Source organism: Saccopteryx bilineata, chromosome 6, assembly GCF_036850765.1.
Source record: "Saccopteryx bilineata isolate mSacBil1 chromosome 6, mSacBil1_pri_phased_curated, whole genome shotgun sequence".
Lineage (NCBI taxonomy): Eukaryota > Metazoa > Chordata > Mammalia > Chiroptera > Emballonuridae > Saccopteryx > Saccopteryx bilineata.
In genome coordinates, this window is record NC_089495.1 from 39,309,895 (window position 1) to 39,333,294 (window position 23,400).

The following is a 23,400-nucleotide window of genomic DNA, read 5'->3' on the forward strand; positions in this document are numbered from 1 at the left end:
TTCCTTAATATGAAAGAAGATCTGTGCTAATTATAGAACAGGGAGGGAGAAATTAGTAGAAATTTTATACTAGCTGCAGTAGGCAGAATAATGCCCCCTTCTCAAGATGTCCATATGCTAATACTTGGAACCTGTGAGTATGCTACCTTATGTAGCAAAGGGACTTTGCAGGGTTGATTAAGACTAAGGCCTCTGAGATGGGGAGACCATTCTGGATTATCTGGACAAGCCCAGGATTTCTTAAGATCTGAGACCTTTACCCACTGGCAGAAAACCAGAGAGATGATGGGGTGAGAAGGACGTAGCCCACAGGGGCTTGCCGGCTGTGAACTGGGAGTCAGGGGCCTGCCAGCCAAGGGGCTTTCTAGAAACCGGAAAAGGCAAGGAGGCACATTCTCTCCCCGAGGGCCTTTCAAAGGAAGGAAGTCCTGCCAACATCTTGATTTGAGCCCAGGGCCACCCACTCTAAACTTCTGACCTCCAGAACTGTAATATAATAAATTTGTATTGTTTAACAAATTACCAAGTCATTTGTTATGGTAATTTGACAACAGTAATAAAAAAACCCCAAACTATTGGCCCCAGCCGGTAGGCGTCCCGGCGTGCGGAAGTGCCTGGTTGGATTCCTGGCCAGTGCACACTGGAGAAGCGCCCATCTGCTTATCCACCCCTCCCCTCTTCTTTCTCTGCCTCTCTCTTCCCCTCCCGCAGCCAAGGCTCCATTGGATCAAAGTTGGCCCGGGCGCTGGGGATGGCTCCATGGCCTCTGCCTCAGGTGCTAGAGTGGCTCCGCTTGCAAGGGAGCAACGCCTTAGATGGGCAGAGCATCGCCCTCTAGTGGGCATGCCGGGTGGATCCTGGTCAGGCACCTGTGGGAGTCTGTCTCTCTACCTCCCTTCTTCTCAATTCAGAAAAAAGAAACAACAACAACAACAACAACAACAAAAGAAATAAAAAACCCCACTACTGAATGGCTTTTTAAACACATAATGTGGTGACATTTGTATTCTTAAAATTTATATTTGAATACCTATGTGGAGGAATTGTATCTATTCTTAAGCTTAGACAGGACTTCTTGAATCACACACAAATCCCTATATACAGAGTAAAAAGTATGGTCTCAGAGTTGGAAAAAAAAATCATTGCTACAAAGGAGGAGTTCTTATTTTTCTCAAATGGACCTAGCACTTTGCTCCCAAGAAGAGAAAAACAAAACCTGTCCTAATTTAAGGCTACCTGTGTGACACTTCCATCATGTGATGCTGAGAATATTCCGGTTCCTGAGCTAAAAATAAGTTGATGACACTGTGTTCTATTAATGAGTACACGATCTTATCAGAGGACTCTGGGCTTTGATCTGGAGTTCATCCTCTTAAAATCTTTATAATTAGTTTTCTTTGGGAACTGTGGACTGTGTTTCTTAGTCTTTATTTATTTTTTTCCCATCGAATGATCTGTGGGGACCACTTATTATTGCACATGTGGTTGTTTTTTTCTTGCAAAGGAACATTTTTTTCTTTAAAGTCTTAACTGTAGTCATTCTTGTTCCCGTCTCACATAAAATGCTAATTCCCATCACTGTCAGCAAAGAACTAGATCAGGTTGTTTTCTTCACTGGTGTCAGATGGGTACTCCGCATTCCAGACAGCTCCGTCTCACACAGGGGTTATCTCCCACAGTTCATGTGCACGTCTGTCGTTTGGAATTTGAAACAGCTTACTCCAGACAAACAAGGTAATAAAAGTGAATTTGAATGGTCCCACTCTAAGCCCTAGGATCTGGGAGCGGAGATCCTTCTGTGCAGGAGGAGAGACAAATAGGTGGAGAGTTGATCCCCTCTGTCCCCACAGGACATCCAGACTCTCCAGCCTTTGTCAGCCTTCGATGGTGACAACACCGGGTTTCCAATGGCACCTTGATACGGTAATCTTCAAATCAGCAGCACTTTCGGGAGGAGGCCCTTAGGAACGTTCTCTGCCCTAAGTTTTCCTCATGTTCCAACTGCTATGGTCTGAATGCTTATGTCCCCCAAATTTATATGTGAAAATCTAAGGCCCAAGGTGATAATATTTGGAGATTTGGGCTACTGGGCGGTGCTTAGGTTATGAAGGCTGAGCCCTCATGATGGTATTAGTGCCCTTATAAGAGACGCCCCAGTGAGATCCCTGTCCCTCCCGCCACGTAAGGGCAAGAGAAGGTGGCTATCTTCAACTGGAAATAGGCCCTCACCAGAACCTGACCACGTGGGCACCCTGACCTTGGCCTTTCAGCATCCATAGCTATGAGAAAGAAGTTTCTGCTGTTTGTAAGCCATCCGGCCTGTACTATTTTGTTGTAGGAGTCCAGACTAAGAAACCAGCATTCTAAGGACTTTTCTGGATGAAGCCCATGTGATTTCCTAAACAACCTGGTTAGCAAGCCCAGCGTGTTTTACATGGGACAGCCTTGCCAAACACCTGCCAGTGACGCTGAGGGTCCCCAGAGTCCTTGCAATAACCTCACCCAATCATGGGCATCTATGTTCCTATACCCTGTGGCTCTGTCAACCTGACCGCAACTGATTTGTTGAAGGATGGATGCCTATCTCAAAGAAGTCCTCATAGACTGGCTTATAGGCCTAAGAAAGTAGCCCCATAAGACCCATAGGACATTTTCTATTGTACTTGGGCCGCCCCTATATGCTGATTTTCCTAGGATTGTCCAAATGCATGTCTTCTAGCCCTGAGTGAATTATTAAGAGAACTCCTTTGCACACGCAGCAGTCTAGTTCCGACAGCAGTTACTACACCTGCACTGCCCAGAATGTGGGTGAATTCTGAGGATTCAGGAGCAGCACAAGGAGGGGTTTGAGGGAGTCAGGCTTGGACAGAACACTAGTGACAGAAGTGAAAAACCTACAGAATCCTATAGAGAACCCACTCCAGACAGAAGGACCCACAGACGTCCTCTTCTAAAGGACAGCCTCGAGGTAAGGGGATGTGTTCGTTATTTCACCAAGATTTAAACAATCTGTCCTATGAGGCAGATACTACCCAAACCAGGGAACACTGCGGTGTGTGAGCTAGTTGAGATCTAACCACCAAGTAAGGAGGCGGACTCGCTAAGGTGACCAGCTCGGCAGGAGAGGTGGCATATTTTCTGGCAACCTAGAAGAGCGACTCGTATCCCAGACTTGTGATGGCAGTAAAGGCTTTCCAAAAAAAAAAAGCCTCTGCTTTGATCCCAGAAAAGGGTGGGGAGAGAAAATTAAGTGGAAGAAACGGGATAGAGTTGAGTGGAGCAAATTCTAGGCTTGGAGGTGAGTGAGCATGGCAAATGGGGGGACATAAGTGAATAGTGAGTCAGCGGGGTTCCCCTCCAGTGACACCCAAGGTAAGATCCCCAGACTAGCAGCATTGGTGTTCTGGGAATTTGCAAGAGATGCCACTTCTCCGGCCCCACTTCCAACCTTCTGAATCAGAAACTCTAAAGGCCTGGTGTGTAAACAAGGTTCTGGAGGTCCTGATGCCTGCTCGAGGTGGAGCACCCTGCTGCTTCCTGTCCACATCAGTGCTGGCTGCTGCCGCTGCTGTGGAGGGGCGGAGCACTCCCCCGGGTATCCTTATGTAGACCCCGTGCACAAAGTCTGTGCAATCTGGAAAGTCCCACTCCTGGGCAATCCTGGCAGGCTCCCAACTCGAGTCTCTCATGCATGACACTCATTGCTTCAGACTTGGAAATCTTTAATTTTTCTACCATGTCTGGGACATCCTCCCATCTACGCTTGGCTGGATGACAGTAAGAACCTGTTTGTATAGGCTCAAAGCCTTAGCAGAAAAGCAAGGGCGAAAATAAGTGGTTCCATTTGACATGTACTACACTCTTTTCTAAGCTGCTGGCTCCTTGGCACTTGTCTCTGACTTTCCACCGGGAAGAGATGGTCCACAGGATACAGCCAATAGGCATATGAAAAAATGCTCATCACTAATCTTTAGAGAAATGCAAATTAAAACCACAATGAGATATCACCTCACACCAGTCAGAATGGCGTTCATCAACAAAACAACACAGAATAAGTGCTGGCGAGGATGTGGAGAAAAGGGAACCCTCCTGCACTGTTGGTGGGAATGCAGACTGCTGCAGCCACTGTGGAAAACAGTATGGAGATTCCTCAAAAAATTAAAAATCGAACTGCCTTTTGATCCAGCTATCCCTCTTTTATGAATACACCCCAAGAACACCATAGAACTATTCCAGAAGGAGAAATGCACCCCCATGTTTATGGCAGCATTGTTCACAATAGCGAAGATCTGGAAACAGCCCAAGTATCCATCAGTGGATGAGTAGATTAAAAAGCTTTGGTACATATATACTATGGAATACTACTCAGCCATAAGAAATGATGACATTGGATCATTTACAACAACATGGATGGACCTTGATTACATTATACTGTGTGAAATAAGTAAATCAGAAAAAACTAAGAACTAACTATATGATTCATACATAGGTGGGACATAAAAAAGACTCAGAGACATGGACAAGAGGGTGGTGGTTACTGGGAGGTGGGGTGAGAAGAGATGGGGGAGGGGAGGGGCACAAAGAAAACCAGATAGAAGGTGACAGAAGACAATTTGACTTTGGGTGATGGGTATGTAGCATAATCAAATGTCAAAACAACCTGGAGATGTTTTCTCTGAACATATGTACCCTGATTTATCAATGTCACTCCATTATAATAATAATAAAAAAAGGAAAAAAAAGAGACAAAGTACAGCAAGTAAAGGAAGAATTTATCAGCCATACAGGAAGAAAGTCAGAGAAAAGGGGGCCTTGGAGACAGGTTTAGGGGGTTAGTCTGGGATGAACTGCCGCTGCCCACTGCTCCCCTGGTTGCAAGTCTCATGGGGACGCTTAGAGCTTAGGAGAAGCATAGAGGCACAGAAATGCCTGAGGTCTAAACCTCATGACCAACTAAGGGCAGAAAAGATGAGAATGTGGCCTTTGCTTTCCCAGTTTTGTCCACTGTTAGGCCGCTGGGACTTTCTGCCCTGGTGACCCTCTGTGCCGGGCCTACAGTCCTTGCTCTGCTCATGTCTGTCTAATGTCTCCCACATTTTGGGGAGAGTACCTGAACATTTTGTCCAAATGGAGGGCATGTGAGTCACTGAAATGCCCACAGTCTGTTATTTGTGCTTTCTGGCTTTTTGCTGTCCTATCAGCCCGCTGGGGCAAGTAGCAGATTGTCTCACTTTGATGAAATCTTGTAGAACATTATTCCTAAGTGTGTATTCTAAAACTTTTAGTTCTGGGAATATTATTAGGTGATATATATATATATGTACAGAGGTAGGCAAAAGGAGGTTTACAGTTGTTTATATGGGATATAATACAATAATAAACAATAATATAAGAATAAACCGTTTCACTTACTCATAACTGTAAAACTATATATATATTAAGTATATATATAATTTATATATCTGTAAGATATAGATATAGATAGATATAGACAGAAACAACTGAAGTAACTTATTTCTCAGAACTTTTATGTTTGAGTGTGGTGGATATAAAATGCAATGTGTCCCAAACTTATTTATTGCCAAGCACTTTTGGTTGGGGAGTGTCTCAAGGTTTGAGTTCTGTGAGGCCACACATCAGAAACACGGTTTCTCTGGCGCAGGTTAGGGGCAGAAGTTGTGTGTGCGGGAAGGTGCTGCCAGTCTTGTAATTGTTCATGGTCCTGAAGCCTCCTGTAGGTAAAACCAGGACACAAGTCTTCTGTAGACTGAGGGGATCTGAAATGTGGGAGGGAAAAGATGGTGCTGGAAGAGAATGAAAGGACTAGGGCAGGGGTCCCCAAACTACTGCCCGCGGGCCGCATGCGGCCCCCTGAGGCCATTTATCCGGCCCCCACCGCACTTCCAGAAGGGGCACCTCTTTCATTGGTGGTCAGTGAGAGGAGCATAGTTCCCATTGAAATACTGGTCAGTTTGTTGATTTAAATTTACTTGTTCTTTATTTTAAATATTGTATTTGTTCCCTTTTTTTTTTTTTTTACTTTAAAATAAGATATATGCAGTGTGTATAGGGATTTGTTCATAGTTTTTTTTATAGTCCAGCCCTCCAATGGTCTGCAGGACAGTGAACTGGCCCCCTGTGTAAAAAGTTTGGGGACCCCTAGACTAGGGAATGAGAAGTGGCTGAGCCAACAGGAGAGGCAGAGAGCTCTGCGAGGTTGTCAGGAGCGAAACAGATAGTCTTTGCACCACTGTTTTCAAAGAATTTTAGTTACCAAGGAAGCCATCACCATGGTCCTCGACTAAAGCCTGGAAGGATTAAAGGAGAGTAAGAAATGAATGTGCAGGTAACATTTCAATAGAACAAGTGTTGACACATACAGGTAAGTTGCCTACACAGTGTCACTGAGTTTTAACAAAAGCACTCATGGCTTTCATTAGTACTTTATTTTTAACATTTTGAAAAAATTTGTCAATTTAATGTAGGTTGAAGTCTCTTTCCTTATCATAAAAGTAAATAACTTTTTCTATGCTGTGGGGCTTCAGACCGATAGGAAGTCATGATATCACCCCACACTTCTCTTGCAGTCAGTAGATGTTTAGGCTTAATCGAACTTGTTCGTTCTGATGTGTGGCATGTGGTCTGGCCTCTTCTTTCTCATCTATATATACCCTCCTAAGCAAAAAGGTTCTCAACTATTATATCATTTACACCTTATATTGTACTGTGAGTTTTTCTGGGATAACTCTGCCAAAGAGGAAAACTTTTATTTTCATTTTTTTCCAAATCACTGGAGAAAGAAATTGAGTCCAAAAATCCTTTTTAAGCCTATAATTAAAACTATCTTAGGAAATAGCTGCAACTTTAAAATATGTTATTTTTGACCTGTGGTGGTGCAGTGGATAAAGCGTCGACCTGGAAATGCTGAGGTCGCCGGTTCGAAACCCTGGGCTTGCCTGGTCAAGGCACATATGGGAGTTGATGCTTCCAGCTCCTCCCCCCTTCTCTCTCTGTCTCTCTCTCTCCTCTCTCTCTCCCTCTCTGTCTCTCTCTCTCCTTTTCTCTCTCCTCTCTAAAATGAATAAATAAAATTAAAAAAAAATTAAAAAAAAGAAATCTTTAAAAAAATGTTATTTTTATATTCTACTGCTCTGATTGAGGTTCTCAGCCTGGAGGTGGGAGGCTGGAGGTGGGAGGGGATAGGTCAGTGGGCCCTTTGAGACCCCATCTCTAGAGGACTTTTGTTTCTTCCTCAGGACAGAATGGTGAGCATTTCAATGAGCTCTACACTCAATATTCTCCAGGCTCTTTACTCTTCAGGAAAACTTTGCGAACCAGTCATAGCTGATGCATACTTCCAAAAGAATGTTTTCTATGTTTAATTACCTAAAACACTTTATGATTGATTTCTTATAAAAGGCAAGTTGGGTCATAGTTGGGGATGTTTTTCCTATTTTTCATCTACTCCACCTTACACTCTTTTGGGGTAGATGAGAATGGAAGAAATGAAAATTGATTAACTGGAAAAACAATGAAGGAACCCAAATTTGGCAGTAGTGGGAGGGCTGCAGATTGAACTCTGGCTGCGAGCGGAAGATGCAAGAGAAGAGAACTCTCTGAAAGAGATTTTACTCTTTTTATATTCCTTAACCATTCGAGTGGTACGAACGTTCATGTACGCCCTCGTGCCTCCTGACCATCCAGAGTACGATCGATTTATTTGAAAAATGTGAAAGACAACATTAAAAAAAGGCAAATGTATGTTCTTCTTGTTTCCATAAATTGATTATCAAACAAACATACTCTTAAGTTAATAAAACTGTAACTGGAACTAATTTCATTTTTTTTAAAAAAACCTCACTCCTGGGGGTCAGAAAGCATGAAAAAAACTCACCACTCAAAAGGTTAAAGAATCCCAGTTAGCAAACCGCTTATTTATGAAGTCCAGTCTCGTGAATTCGCTAGCAGAGGAACAGACGTTTATGTCCAGGAGCAATGAAGTAGTTTCTTATCCCAGAAATCTAAGGGACAGTTGGCCAAAATATCTAAATATGCTTCACACACACACACACACACACAAAAATCAATTTTATTTTTTGACCTCACTTTGGATGAAAGGCTTGTATTTGGAAAACTGAAAATAATATGAAGAGTATGCAATTTTTAAAAAGAGGGAACTGTCAAATTTAAGATAAGATGATCAAATAAATTCTTGGCAATTGACAATAAATTAGTTAATGCCCAACTATGACAGATGTCTTTCTTTAGTTGTGGAGTACCTGCTCTAATGTGAACTGTGAAGCAGGGCTTCACTAATGTGATTCAATGTAGCATATTAGAGGACGAGCATACTTTAGCTCTATATTTTAATTAAGATTGCAGATGAGCTTGATATCTTAATTAAGGTGTCCCATTTAACAAGGGACTCTGCTAAAATGACCATGTTAAAGGGCCTCTTTCACATTATATCTTTTCCAAACCAAGATACGTTTTAAAATTCAGATCTGTTAAAATACGAGTATGCAAGGATTATTTTATTGCTTTAATGTAATTTTTTAATTTTTAAGTTAGTTTATTATTGCAAATGTAATGTATGCTTTAAATGGGCAAAATTTCAAATGTTACTGAATGGCACCAAGTAAAAAAGTGAAATTTCTTTTCTTTGCCACCAACCCCATGAACATTTTTTGTGTGTGTTTATCCTTTCAGACATTGTTACTAAAATACTATTGTCCTACACATTCTTTTTGCAACTTGCTCCTCCCGGGCCCTTTTAGTATCAGACACTTCTCCGTGTCACATTCTTTTGGGAGACTGCATGGTATTCTTTGGGAGGATGATCTATAATAAATCTAAAAGACATCTCTTCAGGAACACTTAGTTTGTTTCCAATTGTTTTCCCATCTTCAAAGTGCTGAAGTAAACATGTGGAACATAGATTTGCATACTTGTTCTAGTAGTGGATACATTTTTGGACAAGGATGTTGTGCATTTTCAATGGTTTATTGCTACTGTTAAATTGTCATCCAGGGAGCCCATGCCCAGTTCTTCTAAGTCTTACTTGTTTATTCTAGGCCTTACTGAAAATTAAGTTTACCAAGTTTTATTTTTTTAATCTGGTAGATAAAAACTTATCTCATTGTGATTTAAACTTCCTTAATAATTAAGATGTTGAGCCTGACCAGGCGGTGGTGCAGTGGATAGAGCATCGGACTGGGATGTGGAAGACCCAGTTTCGAGACCCCGAGGTTGCCAGCTTGAGCGCTGGCTCATCTGGTTTTAGCAAAAGCTCACCAGCTTGGACCCAAGGTCCCTGGCTCGAGCAAGATGTCACTCGGTCTGCTGTATACCTCCGGTCAAGGAACATATGAGAAATCAATCAATGAACAACTAAGGAACCGCAACAAAGAATTGATATTTCTCATCTCTCTCTCTTCCTGTCTGTCTGCCCCTCTCTTTGACTCTCTCTGTCTCTGCCCCCCCCAAAAAAAAATTAAAAAGAAATTAAAAAAAATTAAGATGTTGAATATCTTTACATATTTTATCTGTATGTATATATTATATAACAATATATATTTTATCTGTATATATTTTATTATATAATTACATATATATTATATATTTTTTCATTATATATAATATATATTTTATATAACATATATTTTATAAAATATATATATGTATGTATATATCTATATACATACATATATATATTTTAGAGAGAAAGAGACAGATAGGGAGTCAGAGAGACAGGAAGAGAGAGAGAGATGAGCCATCAACTCATAGTTGTGGCACCTTAGTTGTTCATTGATTGCTTCTCATATGTGCTTGACTGGAGGGTTCCAGCCAAGCCAGTGACCCCTTACTCAAGCCAGTGACCTTGGGCTCAAGCCAGCAACCATGGAATCATGTCTATAATCCCATGCTCAAGCCAGCAGATCTACACTCAAGATGGTGAGCCCATGTTTAAGCAGGGATATCAGGGTTTTGAACATGGGTCCTCTGTGTCCCAGGCCAACACTCTATCCATTGTACCACTGCCTGGTCAGGCTATATGTCTATATTTTTAACTGTATGTATTTTTATTTAAGGTGGTTTAAGTTTTATCTTTGTTGATTTGTGAGAATCATTTGTGTAGGAAAGAAATTAGGTCTTGATATGCTTTTTATATTACAAATACATTTTTTCCAAAATGTTTTTTTAAATTTTATTTATGATATTTTTTTTTTTTGTGTGAATGTGACAGAGACAGAGAGATACAGAGAGAGGGACAGATAGGGACAGACAGACAAGAAGGGAGAGAGATGAGAAGCATCAATTCTTTGTTGCTGCACTTTAGTTGTTCATTGATTACTTTCTCACATGTGTCTCGACCAGGGGGGAGGAGGACTACAGCAGATCGAGTGACCCCTTGCACAAGCCAGGGACCTTGGGATCAAACTGGTGAGCCTTGCTCAAACCAGATGAGCCTGAGCTCAAGTCGGTGACCTTGGGGTCCTCTGCGTCCCAGCCTAATGCTGTATTCACTGCGTCACTGCATGGTCAGGCTATTTATGGTATTTTTTAAATTATACATTAATTTAAGATTTTCCCTACTCTTTTTTGGGGGTGTGTGTTTGTGCAATCATAAATCCTAATCATTTTCTTCTTGACTTCTAGGAGATGATATACTTTTACCACTAATTTTATTCTGCTGTCCCACCCTTTTCTGCTCCTATATTGGCCATATCTTATTATTTGCTAAAGACATTAATCTCAACTTTGTTGCTCATTTTTCTCTTTTATTATTTATCCTCTGAGAACATCTTTAAGGAGTACAATTGTCCTGTTGAGTTCAATGGAGTGCTGTTCATGTGGGCTTTTCATTTACTAAGAATGTAATTATCTTGTTAGGATCCTCAAATTAATATTATCACAGACCAGAGAGGTTGTGCAGCATAATTAGGGGTCAGAGAAAGAATACAACTCAGAGACCCAATGAGATCCCTAAATTTCAAGCTGGCGTTTTGTGTTAGCAGCTCACATATAATTTAACATTTTAATGTATTTTCTCTAGGTGAATAGTAATACTGTGGCAACTCCAAAAATAATTAGGGTGAGGGAAAGAATCTCATTTTGCCATCCTGGGGTCCTAGTGTTCTCTGTCCTCAGAATGCACCAAAAACAACAGTTACTGACGTGGTTTCATGTTTCCTAGCTGACTCCAGAGGGGTCAACTGCATCTTGTTATTTGGTTCTTTGTCCCTCTAGAGCAGTGGTAGTCAGCTGGGTCCTTACCACCCACTAGTAGGTGTTCCAGCTTTCATGGTGGATGGTAGCGGAGCAACCAAAGTATAAATAAAAAGATAGATTTAACTATAGTAAGTTGTTTCATAAAGATTTATTCTGCCAAACTTAGCGAAAATCTGACATAAAGTACTTGGTAAGTAATTATTATTATATGCTTTAACTTGCTGTAACTCTGCTTTATAAAGTAAAGTTACTTCCCTACTTTATAAATCACCATTACTGTGGAACCGGTGGGCGATTAGAAAATTTTACTACTAACAGAGATACAAAAGTGGGCGGTAGGTATAAAAAGGTTGACTACCCCTGCTCTCGATGAATGAAATCCTTTCCTCTCTCCCTGGCTATTTAAGATAAATGTAGATGCAAGAACAAGCTTGTTTGACACCACATCAAGACATGTTTAGATGAAATGCTGTTATGGAAAAAGTGATAGACAGTCCATTGACTTTTGAGGCAACAACTGAGCTACAAATAGCAGACAAAGAACAGCATTTCATCAATTTGAAATATGAAAAGTGAGATCTTGTTTTAATTTGGTGAATGGCAGAGTTAAATCTTTTTTTTTTTTAAGTGTTAATGGCCTTTTGTATTTCTTGCCATGACACTTGAAACCAATCCCTTTAAAACTTGTTTTTATAAACATTTGTTTGAGAAATTCTTCACCCACTACCGCTTTGGTGTGCCAGAGTGCGTTGTACAGACACAGGAGAGAAAATGCTGTATGCAGACTCAGAGGCCTGTATTCAGGTCCCTATGGCACTAACTACCATCCGAATGACATTGGGAACATCTTCTTGTACATAACGGCCATCATAGCATATGTCTTATGCTAGCACAAGGTTTTGTTGAGGAACAAAAGCAATCAAAGACTTGGTAGTTGTATTAAACTTGTACACGTATAGATGTTATATAAAAAATCATAATCAGAACACATGGTTTATTTTCTCCTGTTCTGAATAATGATTAGGTTGAATAGGCAGTATCTTTTGCAATACCTTTTTTATTTTCATAAACTCAAAATATAGCCCTCTATCCCTGATCTAAATCATCATGCTAACTCTGGACTCCAGTTTACCTAAGGCAAGGGTCTTTAGGACTTGGCTCTGAATTCTAGATTGTCTTCAAGAGGACGCTCAAGACCACACCATGGCCATGAAGAATCTTCCTACATGGATTTTTCTCTTTGAATTCTTTTAACTTATAAACCTCACCATTTTAGTAAATGCTGTTGACTATTTAAAAATGCAATATTGTCATTTCTTAATGTAATGATTCTAAGATTTACTTTATTAAGTGCTAACTCTCTTTGCTTCTTCTGTAGGCTGTAAGATTTCTGTAGTGATTAATTTTGTGTATCTGCTGGTTAGGTGATAGCCTCTAATTATTTAATCAAATGCTAATCTAGATGTTGCTCTGAAAGCATTTTATAGGTATGTTTCACATCTACAATCGATTTGCTGTAACAAAGGAGATTGCCTTATCTTGGCTGGGTGGAATTCATCCAATCAGTTGAAGGCCCTACAAGCAAAACCTGAAGCTTCCCCAGAAGAAGAAACTTTTCCCTGCAATAGCACAGAATTTACTCCTGCCTGAGTGTCCAGCCTTCTGTTTTGCCCTATGAATTTCAGATTTTTCAGTCCTCCACAATCATGTGAGCGAATTGCTTAAACTCTATTTATCTATCTATCTATCTATCTATCTATCTATCTATCTATATCTATTATCTATTAATCATCTCCTATTTGTTCTGCTTTCTGGAGAAGCTGACTGGCACAATTATGAATAAAGAGCAGCAGCTCTGTGTCACCTCAAGTCTGGCAAAAGCATAAGCATTTTGGAATATCTTTAAGTGATGACACTAAAACATAGCTGTAATTTCTTGCTCATATCATTACTATCAACTAGAAAACTCCCTGTTTAGAAGTGCTCTTCCATGATCACTTACTGTTTCATAAGCTCAGAGAATAAAGAGCTGCCAGTATCTTAACCACTCCCCGAATAGAAATTAAAGACTGCCACTGGAAATGAAAAATGGCCTGGATATGCAGAAGGGGCAAGTACAATAGTTCACAACTCTAACGAATTTCTTCTGTGCCAAATACCAGTGATCCAGTCGCGATTTCCAGCCCAGAATTTTAGCAAGGAGAGACATTTGCATGAGCCACTTGACTGTATCTCTGCCAAATAAATGATAATTTACTCCGTGGTCAGTCCCCTGCTGCAAACTGTTGGCTGAGTTTCACGATAGGAGAGTCGCTGATTTATTCTTCCTATCCTTGTGCAGAGGAAAAAGGTTGTGCTGAAATGGAACAAGCTCATGAAATGCTATTTTGGTGAGACTGTGGTTTCCTCACTAAGCAAGGGTTTTAATCTACAGTCTTCCCTGTCACAATAGCACGTTGAATAAGTATGTACTGTCTGCCTTCATGGAGGCCATTATGCTGGGTCCTGTAGAAGATATAACATGAATGAGGTGCACAGAAGCTCTCGTGGACTTTTAATTTTGTTAGAAACATGAGAAAGTGCTTTCTTTGAAAACATTAGACAGGTATTCATTTGGTTGAATTTATTGAGAATGTAGTGAAGGGAGACTGGCTAGTCATAGACCAGTTAAGACAAGACAGGGATGTAAAGTCGAATGGTGATGATAGCAATCAACCTGAAGGAATTGGTTCTACTAATTGAGCTTTTGTAGACTCACAGCTTTCTCTGCCTACACACTTTATCATTAAAATGGAAAAGTAATGGGAAAAAGACAAGCAAATTAGCAGATTGTGTTATGTCTACTTATTGATACACTTCCGTGCTTCCTGGTAGCCTGGAAAAAGATACAGTGACTATATTAACATTAGACAGAACAGACTTCAAAGCAAAGTTTAAGATCAGAGATAGAGACATTTCATAAGTAAAACAGGTTTCTTCAATCAGGAACACACAATAATTCTAAATGTGTGCGAACCTAATGACAAAGCTTCAAAACGCATGAAGTGAAATGACATAATTAAAGGGAGAAATAGATCTACAAATGTAGTTCAGTGATTTCAACACTTTTTTCTCAGTGATTGTTACAACCAGAAGAAGAAAAATTCAGTAAGAATACGGACTATTTGAACACCATTATCAAACAATATATGGTTTCTAAAATCTGTAGGGGAAGTCATTTTCACAAAGTATACCGAAAGTCAGTATCATATGGAGAGAAGTAAACCTGAACTTCTATCTCATTCCTTTGGTAGGTTAAATAGTGTCCTCCTAAAATTCAAGTCTACTGGGAATCTCAAAATGTGAATTTATTTGGAAATTGGGTTACCGCACATATACTTAATAGAAAATTAGATCATCCTGGATTTAGGGTAAACCTTAAATCTAATGATTGGTATTCTTATAAGAAAAATGGGAGGAAGACTTCAGATAGAGACATTCAGGGAAGAATGCCACATGGAGACAAAACAGAGGTTGGAGAGCTGTAACCACAAGCCAAAGGACACCAGGACCAGAAGCTAGAAGAGCAGAAAGGGTTCTCCCCTAGAGCCATTGGAGGGACTGTGGCTCTTCCAACACCTTGATCTCAGACTTCTGGCTTCAGAACTACGAGAGTAAATTTATATTGCTTTAAGCCACCTAGTTTGTCATAATTTGTTATAGCCCCCCTAGGAAGCTAATATAGTGCCATGCACATAAGTAATTTAGATGAATCATGGATCTAAATGTAAAAACAAAACCCACAAAGTTTCAAATAAAGAGAGAGCAGCTTGAGGGTAAGCAATTATTTCTCAGAATCAAAAAGCACTAACCATGAAAGAAAATAATAAATTAAACTTTATCAAAATCAAAAACGTCTATTTATGAAACACACTATTAAGAAAACAATCAGGCAAATGGTTTAACTAGCAGCAAATACTGGTAATACATATATTTAACAAAGTATTTGTATCTAGAATAAATATATAAAGAATACCATAAGATTTTCACTTATATGTAGAATCTAAAGAACAATATAGATAAAAAAAAACCAGAAACAGACTCACAGATACAGAGAGCAAACTGAGAGTTGCTAGAGGGGAGAGAGTTTGGGGGACAGGGTGAAAAATGTAAAGATATTAATAAGTAAAAATTGGTTGTTACAAAATAGTCATGGGGATGTAAAGTACAGCATAGGGGATACAGTCAGTAATATTGTAATAACTATGTAGGTGTCAAGTGGGTACTAGAAATATTGGAGGAAGTACTTTGTAAAGTATTTGATTGTCTAACCACTATGCTGTACACTTGACACTAATACAAAATAATATTGAATGTAAACTATAATTGAAAAATAAAATTTAAATTAAAAAATGTTTACAATTCAATAATAAAAAAATGAACAAAACTAATAAAAATCAGCAAAAGGCTTGACCACAAAATTTATGAAGAAAATATAAATGGCCAGTAAGTAGAAGAAGAAGTGCTGAACATAATCAGGTTAACACAAGTGAAAAAAGACCATTGAGATACCCTTATAAGCCCATTAAGGCGATTAACTAAAAAAAATGCCCCCAAACAATAGTTATTAGTGAAGGGGCGGGACAGTAGGAACACTCCCATTTCTGTCTACCCCTGAGTGGACTGGAACCACTTTGTGGGTACAGGACATGCCTTGCTCATAGTGGCAAGTCCAGCATATCCTATTAAAGGAAGTCAATAAACGCTGAATAAATGAGGTTGAAGCTCTGTGGTGCACTGTCAGCATCTCACGAAGGGTCATTTAAGAGTTCCTCTTTAGAATTTTAAGGTAGTTTATGAATTGCAGCGGAGCGAATACAGGAGAGAGAATCAATAGTTCAGTGGGAGTCGGAGAGCAGCCAAGGGGAAATTGCCGTCAGGCCCCATAAGAGCCATTGACTGGGTTTTAGCAGGAAGCTGATCACAGATAACAAGAAGGGGGGAAGAAGCTACAACTCAATCCAGCTCATGAACAAGGGACCAGATTGCACTGGGGAGGTGTGGAAAGGAATTCATATTGACAACTGCTTCCGGAAGACCTTTATGAAGACCCAATGTTTAATCTCCTGTCGTCTTGTGTACTTCTGTCTACATGGTTGTTTCTAAAGCTTATATTATTAACACTGTGTGTGTGTATGTGTGTTTGTGTGTGTGATTTTGAAATCTCTTACTAGATCACAAGTACAAAGTACTATAACAATCTTCTTAAATTAAATGACTGTGCATGATGAGTGCAGAGAGCCTGCAGAAACAACCTGCCAATACATGTGTGCACAGTGGATTCCGCAGTTTATGTGTTCCTTATCCCACCTACATATCCTCTCTCACTGTTGGTGTAGGGGAGGAGAGTAAGACTTAAGGTTTTCTGAAAGTAAATTGAAAAATCACATTTTGTTCATTTGTTATCTTGCAAATTACTCTGATACAAACAAGATTATTTATGATTATGACTGTGACTTGGGAAACATATGGGGTTGAGTTTTGGATAATTAAAAATGATTAGTCAAATTTGACCAGTGAGTATTATTACTTGTGGTTAGTAAGAAGGTTTTTTTTTTCTTAGAGCATTACCACTTGAATAAAGTTTAGAGCTATTAGGCAGAATCTAGTCTGTCAATTTGTAACAACAGCTTTCCAGGACTAGTCTTAAGATGTGAAAGGGCTCCTCTAATATTTTCAGTCTATACCATGCAAAAAACATTTCAATGTTTTGAGAGTTCTCAGTTAAACCAAGGGTTCTTGGAAGGGTTGTTTGAATATTTCTTTCTTTGGGGGATGGAATAGAACTTACCTAGTTAGGAAGAAGAAACAATTTTATTTCTTTTTAAAAAAAAAATTTGTAGGAGCCATGGTATAAGATATTGCTCAAAAAGGTTTCTAGATATACACACATATTTGGAAAGAAATGAGTTTTTGATTTAAATGTTATGAGTAGCAATGTGCTATATGTTTGCATGATAGGTCAGTATGGGGTAAAATACAATGCTGAAATGGAGATAGTTCACTAAGTGAGTTATTTTATTTAAAGTGTGAGTTTTTCTAAGCTAAGATTTTAATCGCACGTATAAAATAAGATGCATTATTCTTCTTTGTGTCTCCTATTGACAAACACATTCTGTTTGGTCTTTGTATAGATGTATTTGTAGTGTTGTTGAGGGGAATTGGCTGAGTAATGTCTAGAATCTACACAGTTATCTAATATAGAAGGATTTGTTTATCATTACTCAAAACCAAGACTAAGGCTTGAAGCATGACAGGTTCTGGAGTCTCACATCCAGCTTGCCTGTGAGTGGGCTGCCAGCAAACGCTGGAGACAGGCCGTCTCTTTCCTAAATGTCTCACTAGCTGCCCGCCTCCCCACACTCCTCCATAGGACAGACGCCTGACATTTCACTCCAACAGTTAGTCCTTAAATCCTAAAACTGTTCCTGGAAAGTAGTAGATGAACAATAAATGTCTTTTGCATTGGGTACATCCTGTGAAATCCCAACTATACTTATCTGTCATCATTGCCCTGGAGTGAGGGGCAGTCTTAGAACTTTTCCTTTGAAGAAACAAAAGTTTTGAACTGGAATTGAAGCTCTTTCCCTGTGCGTGGAATTCAGGAGGACACTCAGGCAGACGAATTCAGGGCTGAGGAGGGACTTGCCCCCCCGGGAAGAACAGCAGTGAAGGCAGGTGTGCAAAAAGAGAGGATGGGAAGTCCTGAGAAAAAAAAGTCAACCGTTTCCAGTCTTTCTCCCTGTAGTATCAACCTGTGGGCCTCTAATCTGTTTCTGCGAAGTTTGCATTAAATTTTGAGTGGCTATTTGTCAGAGACCTGATTAACCCTTCTTTTCTTCCCCACACATCCTCATCAGTGTTTTAAATGTTTTTATTTTTTCAATAGCAGTTTACATTCAATATTATCTTATATTAGTTTCAGCAGTTCTGGGAGAAGCAAGGGAGGAGCTCATTAGATACACTCAGGTGAATGGGACACAGGTCTTTTTGTTCAAATAATTCTTGTGCTTAAATTTATGTTCTCCTTTGAAAGTAGTATAAATAAAATGCATCTTGCATGGGTACAGAGGGATTCCGAAGAGTCATTAATGGATTCCTAGAAAGCAGCATGCAGAACAATGCAGGGAAGGATCCTTGAGAAAAAAAAAGACAGGTTCCTTTTAAATAAAAGGAGAGCCATTCAGGAGAGTGGTGGAGACCAGTGGAAGGAGGCAGGCCTAGCTGGGCTTGCAGTGGCCGACTCTCAGCGGAGCTGGCTCTGCTCCGCCTGTGCTTCCAGTTTCAGAGCAGTGGTTCTCATGCTGTATTCCAGCACAGTGACGGGGCCTAAAAGTGTTAACACAGCTCCATAATCCTGAACCTAGCAATCATCAAATCACCCTGTCAGCAAGAAAACCAAGGTCATTCATTCTTCCTACAATCATATTTTCAGGTTTGGGGGTGGCAGGTTAGAATCCCATCAGAATATTTAAAGAGTGGCCTTGCAGAGCAGGTCAGATTTTAGATTTTTGTTTGTGTTTACTCCTTTGGGGTCTACTTTCAGAGAAGCCAAGTGTGGGATTTGGTGTGACAAACACATCACATCTTTAACTACTGCCTATCACGGGTGGTGAAACGAGACTGGGAATGATTGTTATTCAGCTCAAGAGACTGGTGAAGTAGTCACCTGGGCATAATTACGTGCACAGTTGCGATCTAGATACGTAACTTAGTGTAGATCTCAAACGTTACAGCCTTTTAACATCTCATTAATTTGCAAAGGGTTTGAAAAGACAGTCATAGGTTTTAGAAGCTACTTTGTCCTAAGATTCCTCCAAAATAGTAGAGGTTTAGCAGAGAATTTTAAATGAACCTGTTTTATGTTAGATTTTGTCCATATAACAGTTCTATTTCATTCTTAAGGTAAATTAAATGCTCAATAAAAGTGGTGTTTGCTTGTGAACTAGTCACCAATGGTATGAGTGCTGTTGGAAATTTTTTACTGGGAGGGATAGAAAGGAGAAATAAGAAGGGGGGATAGTTGAATGAAAACACCACTAGAATTTCAGAACCCTACATCAGCCTGTGTTTGATGGTCCTTCTTGTTTCTGCACCAACTGGACCACAGTCTGCTTGGTGGTGAGAAATAAGGAATCACAAGATGGTATGTGATTGACTTCTAAAAAGTCCCTATCTCTCACACTGTAATTGCATTTTCTAAAGACTGAACGACTTTAAATGAACCACCATCAGATTTAACAACAATGATTAACAAGGAGGGATGTGGGCAGAGGACAAAAGCAGAGTCTTATTTTTAGTATTCTTAAGTATTGATATATAAAATGAAAAAGTGCATGATTGCTCTGCTTAGAGAGAGATTTGTTTTAAAGAATTTTGTTAAAAAAGTAAGAATTAATGAGATGGTTTCATTTATGTTTTTTTTTTTTTTTTTTTTTTTTTTTTCATCATAGTCCTAAGATATTTTTCCCTCAGGAAGAAGATGGGATTTACCTTTTCCTGGAAACTATTTCCCAGTAAGAGCAGGGGAGGCAGAGAGACAGACTCCTAGATGGATCCACTTGGCAAGCCCCTTATGAGGCAATGCGCATGTCCATCTGGGATGTTGCTATGTTGCTTGTCAAAGGAGCTATTTTTAGCACCCGAGGTAGAGGCCACAGAGCCATCCTCAGTGCCAGGGGCCAAGTTGCTCAAACCAATTGAACCATGGGTACATGAGAGGAAGAGAGAAAGAGAGAGAGCGAAGGGGAAAAGGGAGGGGTGGAAAAGCAGATGGTTGCTTCTCCTGTGTGCCCTGACCGGAAATCGAACTGGGACATCCATATACCAGGACGATGCTCTACTACTGAACCAACCAGCCGAGGCAACCTGAGTTTTAATGTACACTTGTTTTCTACTATTTATCACACAGTCTATTCAGGTAATAGAATGAAAATTATAAGATTCTGGTCAGAGTGGCCTGGGGAGTGTTAGATGAGAAGTGTTACCTAAGAAGACCAGAAATATCTATATCAAGACTTTTTCAAGTGGTCTCAGAATGATTTTTCTAAATCATATGTAAATCAAATTGACAAGTAAGTTTTTAAATCCGACTTACTTTCTTTTTGGGTTTGGAAACATTTACAATTCATAGACTATATTTGCAGTAGCCCATTTCTCTCTGTAGCTAATGAGACTTGCTCATCTTTTAAGAAGTTCAGTTGTGGGTGTGCATGTGTAAGTGCAAAGGGAAGGGCTATTCCGGCACATTTCCGAGGAGCTGAGCCAGTGGGAAGAGAAGGTGGGTTTCACACTGAAATCAGATGGAAGGTTTACTTGGCTGTCATCCTCCCTCGAGGAGGCTGGGAAATGAGAAGGCCCGCTTGCTCTTAAGGGGTGGCCAGCCCACACTAAGGAGAAGTGTATTTTGAAGATGTTGCTGAGGCTGTGGGGATGGATGTAACCCTCCATCCAGCTGTCCTGATATGGTCTACTACAGGGGCCCTGATCAGTGGGCCTGAGGAGAGAATAGGGTCAGGCTGGCATCTCCCGTACATATGGGGGGGCTTGTGCATCCCCTGGGTCAGGGAGAGTGGGCACTGGCCAGTGTTCCAGAGTCCTTCCGCCTAACCCTTTGAGCTCTTTCTGTTGAGTGCTCTTCCTTTCTTTACAAGGACAGACATGAAGGACGCAACTAAGCCTCCAGGAGTAGTTTATGAGAGGGACTTACTTCCCAGCTGGTTCCCAGGAGGGAATTGTATTTGCCTGTTTGGGAGGCAAAAGCTGAGGTGTTTTTTTTCATTCTGAGTTGGGCAGACAAATGAAAGCTTTCTCAGGTGAGGAGGGGGGCTTTAAAATCACAGCATCCCTGCCCTTAGCCTTGAGACTACCCAGAAGACGTTAATTTCTTGATCTTTGGGTTATCCCATTTAGATGGGGAAGATTCACCATTCTGAGTGTTCAAAAGAAATTTGAGAAGTAATTCAAGGACTGGGTGGCAGTCAGACTGTTTGCACTTAATTCTTGTTTTGAAGTTTGCAGCTATGAGACCCTAAGTGGTCTCCTCCTCCTTCTCCTAGTATGTAAAGTGAGGATAATAAAATGCTGGATTCATGGATTAATAATGAAGGTTCAGTGAGATATTTCAGGTAAAACTATTAAACACTGTGCTTTATAGAAAGCAAGTACTTCACAAATGCCTGATGCAGTGGCGATGAGAGGTCCTCTATAGGAGTCTTACTTTTGCATTGATACGCGTGCAATTTGGGAGCAAGTCATGTCATCTCACTGAACCTCAGCTCCCTCGTCTTTGTTTCTGTTTGTTTGTTTGTTTCTGTTTTGTTTTAATAGTAAGATGGAGCTAGTGGAACATAAATGTCTAAGAGAGCACTGACTTTCCATGTCTCTATAAACAAGAATAATAAGAAAGGCGAGGATTCTGATTCTTGGCACTGTTCACAATACCATTCTATTGAGACTTTTATATATTTAAATAGTTTGTTTTTAAACTACACATGTATTTGTAGTTACATATATGAGAAACTACCAATTATGTAGAGTTAGAATTTTAAGAAAATGTAAATTCTTACAACACTCTAGAACTGAAAAGGATTGTAGAGATCACCAGCTTTTCTTTCTTATTCACACTTAGAACTACAGATGCACTGCAAGTAGTATGTGGCTCACTTAGCTATACTGTATTCTATCTGGAGAATTTGCAGTTCATTTGTTGAACAGAAGGCGGGCCAACTTATTTTTTAACTCCACTTGAAAATTTACATGGCACATGACTCAGCCAATGACTCAAGGAAGGAGCATATTGGTGGGGTTGATCATGGAGGTGTTATGCCTCTAATTTAAAACCTACCTAATGTTTTTACCCACAGATAGCCTCCACATACTGTGAGTCATCAAGGATTTCTACATCTAGTGAGGGGCAAATGCACTTTTGAGCTAAAATGAGCATGAAGACTTAATACTCAGAAAGTATGCGTGTGTGCATGTGGGTGTATGTGTATGTGCTTGAACACATAAGCTAGAAATGAATCTGGATGGATCCAGTTTTTAGTAATTGAATTTCCCTCCCTGATCAAACAAGGTACTTCTTACCAGTTTATTATTCTCACATGAGGAGAATGTATTTCAAGAGAAGAATTCGATTTTCTCATGTTTCATTTGTATCCTCAGAAAGTTACTCTTTGATATTTTAAAATTCATTATTATTTCCTTTAAGTAAGATGAGCCAAATTTAGCCCTGGCCGGTTGGCTCTGTGGTAGAGTGTCATACCAGCATGTGAATGTCCCAGGTCTGATTCCCAGTCAAGGCACACAGGAAAAGCAACCATCTGCTTCTCTACCCTTCCTCTCTCTTTCTATCTCTTCCCTTCCCATACCCAGGGTTTGATTGGTTTGAGTGCATCAGCCCTGGGTGCTGAGGATGGCTCTGTGGAGCCTCCACCTCAGGCACTAAAAATGGCTCGGTTGAGAGCATGGCTCCAGATGGGCAGAGTATTGGCCCCAAACAGGGGTTGCTGGGTGGACCCCAGTCAGGGTACATGCAGAGTCTGTCTCTTTATTTCCTCACCTCTCACTTGGAAAAGAAGGGAGAAAAAGAAAAGACTAGCCAACTTTAGAATAGTGTGTGTGCCCATGAGGGTAAATGTGATTTTAAATCTCATTGGTCAAATTTATTTACATATTATTTAGAGAAATCATTCTGTGTCTACATTTGAAAAGGCTTGCTATATATATTACAGGTCCCTTTAGGTAACAATTCTAATCCAATACTCTCCAGATCACTCTGAGCAGAACATTACAATTTTCACTCAATTACCTGAGTAGTCCATGTGCCTGGAACCTCTCTGTGGCCAGGAACATGGTGTGATCAAACCCTAGAGAACAGAGTTGTTCAAGGCTTGAATTTTTCAGGGAATCTTAGAATTTCCTATGTGAACCAATAGGTGGAAACGTGGAAGGTAATATCATCTTGGTTTGGCATGACTTCACTTCACAGCACTGCTTAGATTGAAATGAACCACGAATTCCTTTTGTCTGTTGCTGATGTGTGTGGAACTAAGCCACAGCTCTTGGGGCCCTCTGCTGCAGAGTAAGTGCCTTCCTGCCTCCTCCTTCACTCTTCTTGTGCTCCTT